General features: G+C 44.2%; 1 long non-coding RNA gene across 1 annotated transcript in view; it reads left to right on the plus strand.

Moving 5' to 3' along the window:
* Window positions 1-412: 412 nt before the first annotated feature.
* Window positions 413-12,812, plus strand: part of LOC139598156 (uncharacterized) — a 73,336-nt gene continuing 60,936 nt past the window's right edge. The window contains exon 1 of the long non-coding RNA XR_011681814.1: window positions 413-502. This is a non-coding gene — a long non-coding RNA (uncharacterized lncRNA). The remainder of the gene's footprint in view (window positions 503-12,812) is intronic.

Here is a 12,812-nt window from a genome sequence, read left to right on the forward strand (position 1 = left end):
GGAGAATTCCCTTGTGCAGGTGTTCAGGATGGTTTTAGGTTGGCCAGGGGCTGGCTGGGTGCTGGGAATGCTGTGGGAGATGTTTGTGGGCAGAAGACAAAGCCCCTTTTTGCTGAAGGAGCAGCCCTGGGCTGAGCCCTCTGTGAGCACAAAGCTTTTCCTTGCCGAGTTCCAGCACAGCTGTCCCTGCTGTGCTGATGGGTGCAGTCTCTGCCTTCTCCTGCTCCTCCCAAGAGCTGTGGCCATGGCTCAGCTCCGTGGTGCCTCAGAGCCTCTGCCCTGCCAGGGCACCCTGAGCAAGGCATGGAGCCAGCCCACACTGCTGCAGGGTTAATCCTCACACCTCCCCCGGGCTGCTTTGCCATGCAATGCTTCTCATTCTGCCTTCATTCTCTGCTCTGTGAAACAGGAACTGGGGCAGCACACAGGACCCTTGCTCCTGCAGTTTTTCTCCTCCATTTCCCCTCCAGGCAGGGCTGCACCATCTCTGATGCTGTTTGTGGTGAGGAAAAAATGGAATAATTCTATTTCTTACAGTGATATTACTTTCTCTGCTTCTCTGAAAGCATGTGTGTGCCTAAACATGCTCCCAAGAGCTGCATTTTAAATTATATATAAGTGAATAGTATAAAAGAAAACCTCTCCTTTTTTATTTTATTTTATTTTATGGGATTAAAAGAGAGACATTAATTTCAACATTTAATGGTTTTACTGTGGTGATGTTCACAACCCTTCCATGTTCATTTTTTGTGACTTGTTTAGGACTTATTGTCAGTGCTGTTCACTGAAACAGCATGTTATAAGACAGCAAGCTCCTAGATGACATGGGTGATTTATAAATACTTTATACAGTCAGAATGTATTTATGCAGAACAACAATTTGTTTGGTTATTTCCAGAGGCTGAGCCACTAACAGTTACATTAGAGAGACAAAAAGGACTGAACTTGTGCTCAAGAAGGGCTGCTTTGGGCTGTTAACCTAATGAATCTACAACTGCTAGATAAAAATAGATAAAAAGTTTGAGCTTCAGGCTTTGTCTGCTTCAAAGATACCTTAGAAAAATGAAAAATAACTTAGAAAAATGAAATATAAGGTCTTGCATCTTCTAATGTTGATGTAAAACTTCACTGATGTCAGTAGCACGGTGTCAGGCTTGGGAAGAGTTACAGTGTGAGAAATGTTCTTTGCTTTATGAATCAAATGTTTGATTTAAACTTATAAATGTACTTTATAAATCCCTGGTTTAAATTTCTTATTTGAGGCAGTAAGTTATCTCATGTCATAGAGCTAAGTCTAAAAAGAAATGTAAAGGAGAAACAGATGTAGACAAATGTGAGCCTGATCCTGCTGCGAGATCTCAGCAAGCAGGCTGGGATCCCTGGGCTCCACACTGGGATCCACCCATGTAAATCTCTCAGCAGAATCAGTTTTGCTGTCAAACCCAATAAAAAGTTGTCTAGATCATGTTTCAGGGGTGCTGCAAATTTTCTCCTCTGAGAGAGTTCAGCAGGAACCGTGGTGCCCAGGATGGCAGCTCAGGGCTCTGTTGAGGCAGGTGTGTTGAGTTTGAAAAGAACCTTTGTAGTTAAGCTGTGAGTGTATTTCTATGAGAGACTTGCAGGGGAGAATTTTGTCTTCATTTACTGTTACTCTGGATGTGGATGCAGCTCCTGGAGGCGTGTGCCAGACACTGGCTGACCCTTTGCAAATACTGGGAGGTTTCCATGTTGCAAAGAGCAGAGCTTGCTGCAACATCTGGGAGAATCTGCAGTGTTACTCTCTACAACAGGGCAAAACTAACACAATTGCAATTATAGAAATGCCCCTTTCACAATTCCTGCCATTTCCAGTCCCTGACTGCAGAAGAATTTCATCAGGATGCAGGACAGGTTCACAGAGCCCTTTTCCCTCCCGTTCCATCATCCCTGAAACTGCTGCAGATCTTCCCAGCAGCTCTGCTGGGTTTGTTTGTTTATTTACCTTCCATTATCCTCCTTGTTCCCCATACTTTGAGGTCAGTAGATGACCTGCAGATCTGCCCAATTTATTCCTGTGTATGACAAACAGACCTGGGTCAGCCAATGAGCCGTGATCTTCTATTTCTATTTCGCTGCGGTTGTACGCCCATGATCTGCACACTGCCAGTCACCCACCATATTGATGAGATTAGCTGCTAATTAAAAACCCAGCCAAGCCAGGCAGAGGAAGATGACTCAATTAGCAGAATGTCACTGAATCTAATTTACTTTGCTTATCACAGACTTATTCTCTAATGAATTAGAAACGAATAGCAGGACACCTTCAGAGGGAGATCGAGGGGCTTAAAGGCTTAAATGCTTTCTAACCCCTTTGTGCTCATGGTTTGGGTTGCAGGGAGAGTGCTGATATTGCTAATCACACACCCGTGGGCTGCTTCCCAGTACCTGTGTCCTGAGGGAGTGTATCCAGGGAAGCCCTGCTGCTGCCTCTTTCATGTGACTGATTAGGTCAGACCTTCTTTTCTTTATAGACCTACATGTACTTATAGGCTGGGAGCAGCAGGGGCTTTGGATGGCACATCACTGGAATTGTGCTCAGGGATGGTCTCTGTGATTGTGGAACTGACACTGAATGTGCTGTTTGGCCAATGAGACTATGAGGGATTTCCTGGAAACAAAAGCATGTCAGAAATAGACATCTCCCACTGTAATGAGTATTTGAGGCACTTCTCAATGCTTTTCTCACTTCAAATATGATGTTTGGATGATTAACAATTAGAATAATGCATTTTACTGGAGCTCTTTGGAAGTACTTTAAGAGGGCATTGGACAGATGCACAGCTGAATTTATATGTTAAGTGGAGACTATAAACCATCATCTCTGCTGCTCTCTTTATAGTAGATAACAGAGCATATTATGGCTGATTTAAGTGAGGATATTACTGGGCTCTGAGCTTTTAATCTGATCTGCATGACAAGACCCACATGGCTTCATGAGCCTTACAGGGCTCACGGGGAGTGTGTGGAGGTCTGGATGTGCTGGTCATGCCAGGGGATCAGGACTGGAGGCTGGGAGTTTGTTATTGCCACTGAGCTTGTGTGACACTGATCAATAGCTGGCCTTTCTAGCCTGGGCTGGCAAGGAAAAACAATTGGACCAAACCATCTCATTCTCATAACTTTGTTCAAGTAATAATCAATATAGCACAAAATACGAAGGTTTTAAAGCTTCTAAAGGTTTTTGGGAATCTCTCTCCAGATACTTAACCCACACTGGCTTCTCCAGCAGTCCAGGGAACTGGTCTGGAAACTGCAGTGGGCTGTAAGCTCTTCTGCAGGCATGTGTGCATACGTTGATTGCAGGAAGAAGGGCAGAGTTGGTAATGAGAATGGATGGGATGGGAAGCCTTCTCTATTTCTGTCCTGGATCTGCTACCAAGGTATGAGAAATGTTGCTTCAGTGACAGCAACTGTCCCTAAAATTCACCACTTTCACTAAATTTATAATGCAGTTTCTGCACAGAAGAAAAAAAAATTTAGATGTAGATTATTGTGCAGAGATAGACACAAGTACTTTGCAGTTTTACATTTTACACATTCTGCTAAATGTCCTGCCATTTTCAATCCCTATTTCCTTGTTTCTTTCCCCAGTAGTTCTCCATTTTACAGACACCAATTTCTTTAGCAACATGCAGTCTTTAGAGAGCTGCTTGTCTACCACATCTGGGTGCAAAAAACCATTTCCCAGAGTTTTGACCATTGCAAACACACCTCTATAAACTGTCCTGGAGGAAACAAAACTCAATAAGATATTCTCATTAAGCTAATAATGACAAGGAAGTCTTCCTCTCCACTGAGTCACTGGAGCTGTAGTGCCAGCAGATACCTTGCCATGTTCAAACACTGCCCACAGCTCTTGGTAAGTGGGAATTTTGGACATGTGCAGTTACTGAGATCACAGCCTTTCTGTTAAACTAAGTGAAATATATAAATTTATGATGAGGTGATTGATATTAACAATTATTAGTTCCATTCTAACTCTGCTGTTAATATGGTGATTATCCTTGTTATCAGTAGTTGTTTACTCTGTTATCTGGAGAACAGTGTTCACTCACATTGCTCCTCTCAGGCATATAAACCACAAAGCCCAGCTCAAAGACCCTACAGGGTCAGAACTAGATCTGATCTCTGCCCAGTGAGCAGAGATTATTCCCTAAGTTTTTCTGGTGACTTTCTTGAGGGAAAATGTTGTGAATTCCACAGTGCCATTCCAGTCTGGCTCCAAGAAGAATAAGATAGGCAATGAAAGAGATTTAATAGTCATTCATTTTGCTTTTTGGTTTAGCAGCTGCAGAGGCTGGGACTTTTCCTGGTTTCTGTCAGTGAGCAATTTCTCAGAGGTTTGGAGCAAGGATTACAAAATTCAGATAACTTTAGCATGGCTCTGTTGTTGTAGCTTTGGAGCTGGTGTAGTGTTAAGCAGAAGTGTTAACACAAAGAGGTGGGAGTGAAACAGAAGTGGTAGAGAAAGCTGGGGAGCTCCTCAAGGACAACCTCAGTGCTGTGAAACAGAGGGAACAAGAGAAGCTGAAGGATCAGCAAAATCAGGAAAACTTATGCCAGCAAAGATGAGGCTGGGCTGGAAATGTGAGGAAGCCTGCAGGAAGGTGTGCTGGGTGATGGCTGGGCTGGGGCTGGGTGCTGCAGGGGATGTGTCACAGCAGAGGAAGGAGAGGGGCTTTATAGGCAGGTGCAGATGTCTGAACACCTATCAGCTAAGAACAAAGGAAAGATGTGATCCAAAGGCAGTGGTGTTAGAGGAACTGGTGGTTTTACACAGTGTAATTCTCAGGGAAGGGACACATCAAAGGGGAGGGGATCCCAGGATTAGCAGTATTGAACTCAGGCTCTCCCCTGAGGCACTGGGACTGTAAGAGTCAGTGCAGGTATCACTGCTCCACTCAGAACCACTGAAAAGGACTGTTCAAACCCTTCCTAAGCCCAGCTATGCAGCATTCCTCATCTCCCTGGCATCTCCAAGTGCTTTATAAGTCAGATACATCAGGAAAAGGTCTCTGCCATCCAAATATTTTTTAAGTGATATCATTGGCAAATACAATGGATAAAAGGAACTTAAACCTCTCTGGCTTGTGTGTAAACCAGTGACAATCATCTGCTCTGATGTTCTGGAGTATCTTGTTTAGATTGCCATCATCCATGCATGGCTCTCCCATAGTTCCTCCAGGGACTCCATCCATGGGCCCTCTCTGCAGTGAGGCAGCCATGGTTCATTGAGCTAGAGAGCATTTGGAGGCAGACAGAGGCTGTGTGGATAATGAGGCACAGGAGGGCCTTTTATTGCTTTAGTGGGAGCTAAAGATGAAAACAGCAAGGGATGGTTTCATTCACACGTGGCAAACCTGCCACCACCAAGTGTCACTTTTAACTCTCACTCTGTCAATCAGACACAGTGACAGGGAAGCTCAGGCTGGGTGCAAAGCAGAATGTGCAGTGCTGTCCCCACTCCCAGCCAGCTGTCCTGTGGTAACTGGGGCCCACAGGACATTAATCCCAGCTCATAATCACCATTGCCAATCCCCCTGTGAGTGCCAGCTGGTGATGGAGGCACAGGGACAGGAGGGATGCACTGATGAGGAGGAATATCCATGTCTGCTTCTCTAGAGTCACATCCTGGCAGAACATGGCTCTAGAGGGAGAGCATCCATGTGAGGGGAATGGGAGGGGAGTGCAGGGATGGATACAGACAGAAGCACCTGGGAAGGCAGGATGATTTCTGCCACCTGCAAGAACAGGAGTGAAAATTTGAAACTTTATCCCTGTAGAGCTGAGGAGCTACTGGGATGGTGCTGATGGCATCCAGGGCTGCTCAGTTTTCCCATGGCTCACCTGCCAGGAGGCAGCTGGTGCTGCCCAGCTGTCCTGCTCAGCAGCGTGGCTGGCTGCAGATTGCAGTTCAGCTGGGGGTTTTCTCTTCCTAAAAGTATTTCCTGACACCTGTTTGCCCAGTCACAGCGCTGCTCCTTGCACATTTCAATGAATGTATTCTACTCCTGAGCCTTTCAGAGGAGGCTTGTGGGGCTGGCCAGTGTCTCTGCCCTGGCTGGGGCTCACCCTCTGCCTGGCCCCAGGAGGGTGCCAGGGCACTGAGGGGGCTCAGAATGGAAAGGGGGAATGAGGCATTGTCTCAGCACAAGGATGTGCTCTGCCAAACCCAACAGATGGAGTCTGGCACTAAGAAATTTTAACATGACCTAATGAACACCCTGCAGTCTCTGCTGCAGCCAAGGAACCTGTCCTGCAGCTCTGGGGAAAGCCAGAGCCCTGCAGCTGTGGGATGTGAGCACAAATGGGGAACAGAAGACACAAAAGTGAGAAGGGGACTGGGACACCTGAAGGCCTTTGTCCCATGCCTCTGACTGCTCCTGTGTGCTGGGACCCAGAGGTGGGACAGCAGGAGGCAGCCTGCCCCTCCTGCCATGGCACACCCAGGACAAATCCACAGGATTCACAAGGAAGGGATTTTCCTCCATCATCTGAAAAAAAATCCCTTAAAAAACCCAGCCAACCAACCAACAGCCAGAAAACCTACCAAAGAACCCCAAACCCACAAAAAACCCTCCCAGAAGTTGTTTTACTTACCATGGAGGGAGTTAATGTAGGCCTTGAATGCAGTAAGATTATGAATCCTTCAACAATGGTCTCTATCTGTGTTAGCTAAATAACATTTCTGTCTTTGACCCAGCCTCTCAAGGCCTTTTACAGATGAATACCAATGACCCAGGCCTTCATTATCCCATCATTACACAAATCCTGCTGTTAATTTATGTAGAGGAAAGAACTAGCAGCTACATAAGGCTCCATCAGCTGCATAATTACTGCATATATTATAAAACAGCAGCAAATGCTTCCTGTGAATACAAACCATCTCTGCTCATTAGAAACCTTGCAAGAATTAATTAATAAAGGTGTGATTGTGCCACTTGAAGTCATGGCTATTGTCCCAGTGTGCCTCAAAATTCAGCTATCTTGGGTTTTCCGATGACTTTAATGTAGACTCCAGAGAAACTGAGATGAGCATCATCTAAGCCAAAGCTGAAGGAGACAAAATTGAGTGTTGGAGTCCCCAGCAAGTCCTGTGGCTCCTCCCAGCCTGATCCATGGAGATTTGCACATCTGCTCTGTAGAGGTGTCTGTCCCTGGTTCCTCCCAGCAGGGATGCAGAGGGGGTGTGTCCAGCCTGTTCTGGGTCTGGATGCATTTTCAGTGTTCAAGCTCTTGGGATGCAGGTCTGGATCCAACTTTTAAAACAAATGAAATGATCCTGCAATTCAAATAGAAGACTGAAAGGATTTAGGAATTTTCCACAGTGACATTTGTATTCTAAGATTAATTTGCCAGCACAGCTTATAACTTCCCAGCTTTCTGTTTGCTTCTGTACAAGAAGAATGTGCTCTGCTAGACTGACTGTTGTGATTAGTTAAATTACTCATACATCCATTATTTTAAAAAGCTCCTATTCTGCTTTGCATCTGTATTTATATAGTGCCACCTGATATTAACTTTCTGCTTGAATGATGGCCACTAATTCTGTGTGGGGCTCCTGAATGTCAATCAGCAGAGGTTTGAAAGTCAGCTCAGTCTGGAGGGTGAGGGTGGGATGGGTCTGTGTTTCCATGGCACCTGCTTCCATTCCATGGGTTTCCTCTCTGGGCATGGGAAGGGGAGCTGGGCTTTACCTGCTCTGTGACCTGAGAGGGACAGGTGATGTATCAGTGACAACTATGGAAAACATGGAATGGAAAATATGTATGAAAGGGGAAAAAGCTCTGCTGGTTGGCCAGGAATACTGGGACAGAAGGGGTAAAGAATTGCTTCAACTCTTGATCCTAATTTTGGAGGAGCACTGGAGCAGTCAGACACAGCAGCACTGATCATGCATTTCATGTGGACTTTCTAAACAGCCATGGGAATAGCAAACCTCCTTTGAGTCAAATCTGGCTTAAAGGGTGGAAAACCTCCTTTCAATCTGGCTTAAAGGGTGGAAAAGCTGTTTCCCAGGGAGGAAAGTGCTTACTAATTTCAAGATGATTGAGATTTTGAATTTGTTGCTACTTTTTTTAAGCAAAATGTGTGTTCTGAACAATTGAAAAAAAAAATCTAGCTTTGACACTGAATATGCTGCTTTTGTTGGTGTTTTGCTTGGGGACACATGTAAATAATGTCTGTTTATTCATACTTGAACTTGGGCATATTCCTGTGTCCATTTTTTCCTGGTGAAAGCCACTTTTGCTTTCCTGCTGATGGACATTGTGAGAGCCATGGTGCCTCTTCTTCCAGAGGGAGCCTGTGAAGGGCTCCAGAGTGGCTTAAAATAACTCATTGTTGAAGCAGCCACAAAGGACCATAGGCAATCTAATCCATCAGGCAGGAACATTTTCAGTTGGACTATTTCTTCCTCCAAAATAAATAAAGCATGTCCTCATTAAAATGAGAGGGATACATGGAAACGGATCAAATTTGATTTGACAAAAAAGATAAAACATAGATAAAATTTATGTATTACTGATCTGGAAGGCATTTAGCTTTCTTGATGACTCTCACTTTTCAGGGAGTGTGTTTATTAAAGATACAGGTTGTGAGTTTGTACCTATATTTATTTTTCTTTCTCTCTCACATGCTCTCTGGCTGACAGAGAATCTTCACTTCAAATGCCTGTTGTCTTTGAGAAGTGTCTTCTCATTTATTTACTTTCATTTTGCCTGTTGGAAGTTCCTATTAATAGTAAGAGAACAGTGCCATGCCAGCATGTCTTTATCAGGGGCTTTACAGAAGTTGTCAGTTTAATAATATAGCAATAAATTCCATTTAATGTAAAGCAGGACTTTGCCCACAGCATCTTTAAGTGGTTCATTTTTGTCTTACAAATGTAAAGGTCTTGCCTTGTGTTGGTTTGCCATGGTGAAATATTTCAAATATCAGCTACAATGAGGCCTTTTTGTTGTGTCTCAGGCTTCTGTGCTGTCAGGATGCTGCTTCATTATCCATTCCCCATGAATGTTTCTGGAAGGAGAAAAGAAAAACTTCCTTACAAGTGTTGTCACTTCTCTTGTGACTCCATTTGGGTTTTTCTGTGTATCAGATGGCGTGTGGGGGGACACAGAATTTAATTTAAAATCTTTGACTCGTTCTCTGTAATCTCACCCCAGCATTTTGATAGTTCTGATGTATTTGTCATTTTAAAGGGTATGTAAGCACAGTAAATTTTATACTGCCAATAAAATGTGTCGGTGAGTTCACCGAGAATTTCCCAGATCTTGGAGGCCAGTAATGTTTGAAATACATAGTAACCTCTTTATTGCAACATTTTACACATCTACAAAATTAGGCTACCAGTCAGTAGCTAGCTGTAAACTGCAGTGCTGCAAGATAAACCTGAAATAGTAAATATTGTATATTACACTGTATGATCTTTTTAATAGTCTGATTTTCAAAGGGGTCTTGGAGAGAAAATGCATACTATTTCCAGCTTATTTTGAAATACAGATAGTGGAGATACATAGCTTATTAAATGGCTCTCTGACATATGGCAATTATGCTGGTTCTAATGATGGTTAAAATCTAGCTCCAGCTAAATGCTAATAGGGGTTAGCAGCCTTAATTAAATCCACATTTAGGTACTGCTGTCAATGCATCCTGGCCATCTGAGCAAAGCTCCCAGTTGCTGCCTAACCAAGTTGAGCATGCTGGGTGCCTCAGGGGTGCATCCCTCCACAGAAACACCCAGTGATGGCTGGGGAGAGGTGCTCCTGTGCTCCTGTGTCCTGGGACTCAGGAATTGCCAGGGCAGCCCTTGACATGGACACAGGAATATGCCCATAGTTCAAGTCTGAATAAACAGACATTATTTACATGTGTCCACAAGTAAAGTGTCCTTGACAGCAACCCAGGGATCTGGTGAGAGGAGCAGTCCCCATTGAGGGGCAGCACTGGGAAATCTGAGGTAGAAGTTGATCCAAAAGACCACCTGGCTCTGCTTGCTCTGGCTGCAGCAGAGTTTTCTGCCAGCACAAAACACCTCTATGGCTTTAACCCTTTGCATTCAATATCCCTTTTTATCCTGCAAGAATTCCTTCTTCCAGAGATCTGTTTTCAAGCTGCTCCAAGCCCCTCAGCATTGAGGTGAGGTGTTACATCTCAAAATATGCCCTTTGACAGATGAATTATTCTCACAGTGAGAGAAGACTGTAAAGGAATTATATTTTCATGTTCTTGATGGTCTCAAAGAAAGTAGACTCTAAATTTCATTGGAGGGTGTGGTGGATTGGAGGTGATTTTGCTGTGCTTTGGAGGGAGCTTGTGCTCAACCACTCCTCTGACATCTCTCCCAAACTGAGGGCATCCTCTGCTTCCCTTGTAGCACTGAGCTCTGGATCATTCACCTCTCTTAGTTCCATTCAAAGAGTCAAACTGTTCAAATGGTTGGGGAGGACTGTTTAAGAAACCCTTCACATCACAAATTGCACAGTAACGAAGTTCTTTGCAAGATATATAATGAAGAGCTTGCAGGATTCTGTCGGTAGCTAAGTAAATCTGTAATTATCAACTCTGCAAGGTAGAAATTTAGGATGAGGAAGGCTGATCTGGTGCTATAAATACATTGGTTGATAGTGTAATATAGATTACACTATCACATATGCCTCTCTTGAGAATTAGAGTTTAGGTGCTCACATTATTGCTGCATAAGCTGTAAAGTCTTAGCCCAGGAAAGTTGAAAAAGTGCTCTGGCTTGCTGCTCATTCATGTCAACTTCATACAGACTCCTCTGGCTTTTGGTCAGTGGGAAGGCTGGGGACCAGTGAAAGCTGAAAGCAGGGTCAGACCTTTGCTCCTTCCAGAAGGCAATGATAAACAATTGGTGCCATTCAGGGCTGCAACAGCCTCTTGGCAGAAGACTTCTTCCTTTTTCTTTTTCTGTGTCATTGACACTGAAGCATTCATTCTTGATATTCCTGTCTAGTTAATGACCACTTGTAACAGCTCTGTCTTCCTGAGGAAGCTCAGAGGGGCTAAGCTAAGGCCAGCCTCAAATTCATCGACAGGGAGGCACTGTTGTGTGGGTTTGGGCCAGGACATAGAATATAAATAATGATTTCCTGATCCTAATGGGCAGAGGGCAGAAATCGAAGACCTTTCTTTGACCTTCTGCAAAATTCAGCTACAAAAAGTAGATATTGCTGTTCTGTCAAAAAGGGAAGAAAAGTCCAGAGATATCTAAGAAAATAACTTCTATTCCTTGTTGAGACTCACCTAAAAGAAAACCTTTGCCCCTCAGGTGCTGAAGTCATGTTAGGAAGTCTTTATTTTTTTTCCCCAGTGATATTCACCATCTATTTTCAAAGATTAAGTAAATATATGACTTTACTTCATATCACCACATCCCTGCTCTCTGAAGCAAGGCATATGTACTGTCAGTGTCTGATAGGCTTTTTATCATCTCTAGCTGGAAAAGAAGCTTTGTTCTAACCTGCCTTAGGTAGGGTCAAACCCTACTGCACTGTGCTGTAACTCACCCGTGGTTGACTGGTGCTTTGGGCAGGACTGAGAGTCCACCCTGAGCTTGCAGTGTGGAGGTTAAAGCTCCTCCTGCAGCACCTCCTTACTCCCTCTGCACAGTCACTAAGCACCAAGTCCTTTTTAGGGTGTTTTGGCTTTTTTTTCCCAATTTATGCAAAGAAACTTCCCTCTGCCTTATAGGACTTGCCAAGCACTTGTCCCAGTTCTGGCAATCATGTATAAAGAGAGTTGAATGCATCATAAAATGTGTATGGCTTGGAGAGAGTTTTTGGTCTTTTGAAGAGGTCTGCTTGCCTTCCCCACAGTAAGGCACTTTGAGCCCTGTGGATGAAAAAGCCCAGCACAGTGCAGAACAATGAAAGCACTAACAGTATCTGGGATAAATCCTACAGGATTAGGCAGGCCTGAGATAATTATCGTTTTCCAGCAGAGGAAAGAGGCAGCAAGCTGCGTAGGCTTCTGAGTTTTATCTCTTCTCTTTTTGCCATCAGAAGAGAAACTTTCATGCTCAGTTAGTATGAAAAATATGTAATGAAACTCTACAGCAAGTTACTTAGAAGCTAAATAACTCATTAGTACTTCTGTCCTCCAATTATATCCCAATTTGTGCACCCCATCAGGTGCTGGTTAAATCCTCTTTTATTTTGTATTTCTGTACATTACACCAGTGATCACTTGGATGCCTTTGAGGTTTATCTGGGCTGCTCCCACAGTGCTGTGCCTGGCTGAGAGTGCAGACTGGAGCACAGAGCTGCCTTTGGACAGAGTTTCCTGCCCACAGCTGTGTGCTTTCCAAGATTGCCACTACCAGAGGCTGTCCTCTCCCTTCAGCCAGGTTTGTAATTTGCAGTGAAGCAGTGACAGAATCTCAGAATGGCTGAGGTTGGAAGTGACCTCTGCAAACTGCCTGGTCCAACACCCTTGCTCAGAGCAGGGTCAAATAGAGAGGGTTGCCTGGGGCCATGTTCAGGTTTTGAATATCTGCAAGGATGGAGACACCACAGCTCCCCTGGGAACATGTTCCAGTGTTTGCCAGAGAGATCAAACATAAGATTAAAAATGCCAAACCTTTCCTTAGGTTTAAATGGAGTCTCCAATATTTCAATGAGTGTCTCTTGTTCTGCCACTGAAAAGAGCCTGGCTTAGTGTTTTTACTGCTTCCCATCAGATATTCACATACATTAAAGAGACACTGTCACCCCTGAGCCTTCTCTTCCCAGCCTGAGCAAACCCATCTG

This window comes from Agelaius tricolor, unplaced genomic scaffold (genome assembly GCF_023055355.1).
Source record: "Agelaius tricolor isolate 1412-34295 unplaced genomic scaffold, bAgeTri1.0.p SCAF_19, whole genome shotgun sequence".
Lineage (NCBI taxonomy): Eukaryota > Metazoa > Chordata > Aves > Passeriformes > Icteridae > Agelaius > Agelaius tricolor.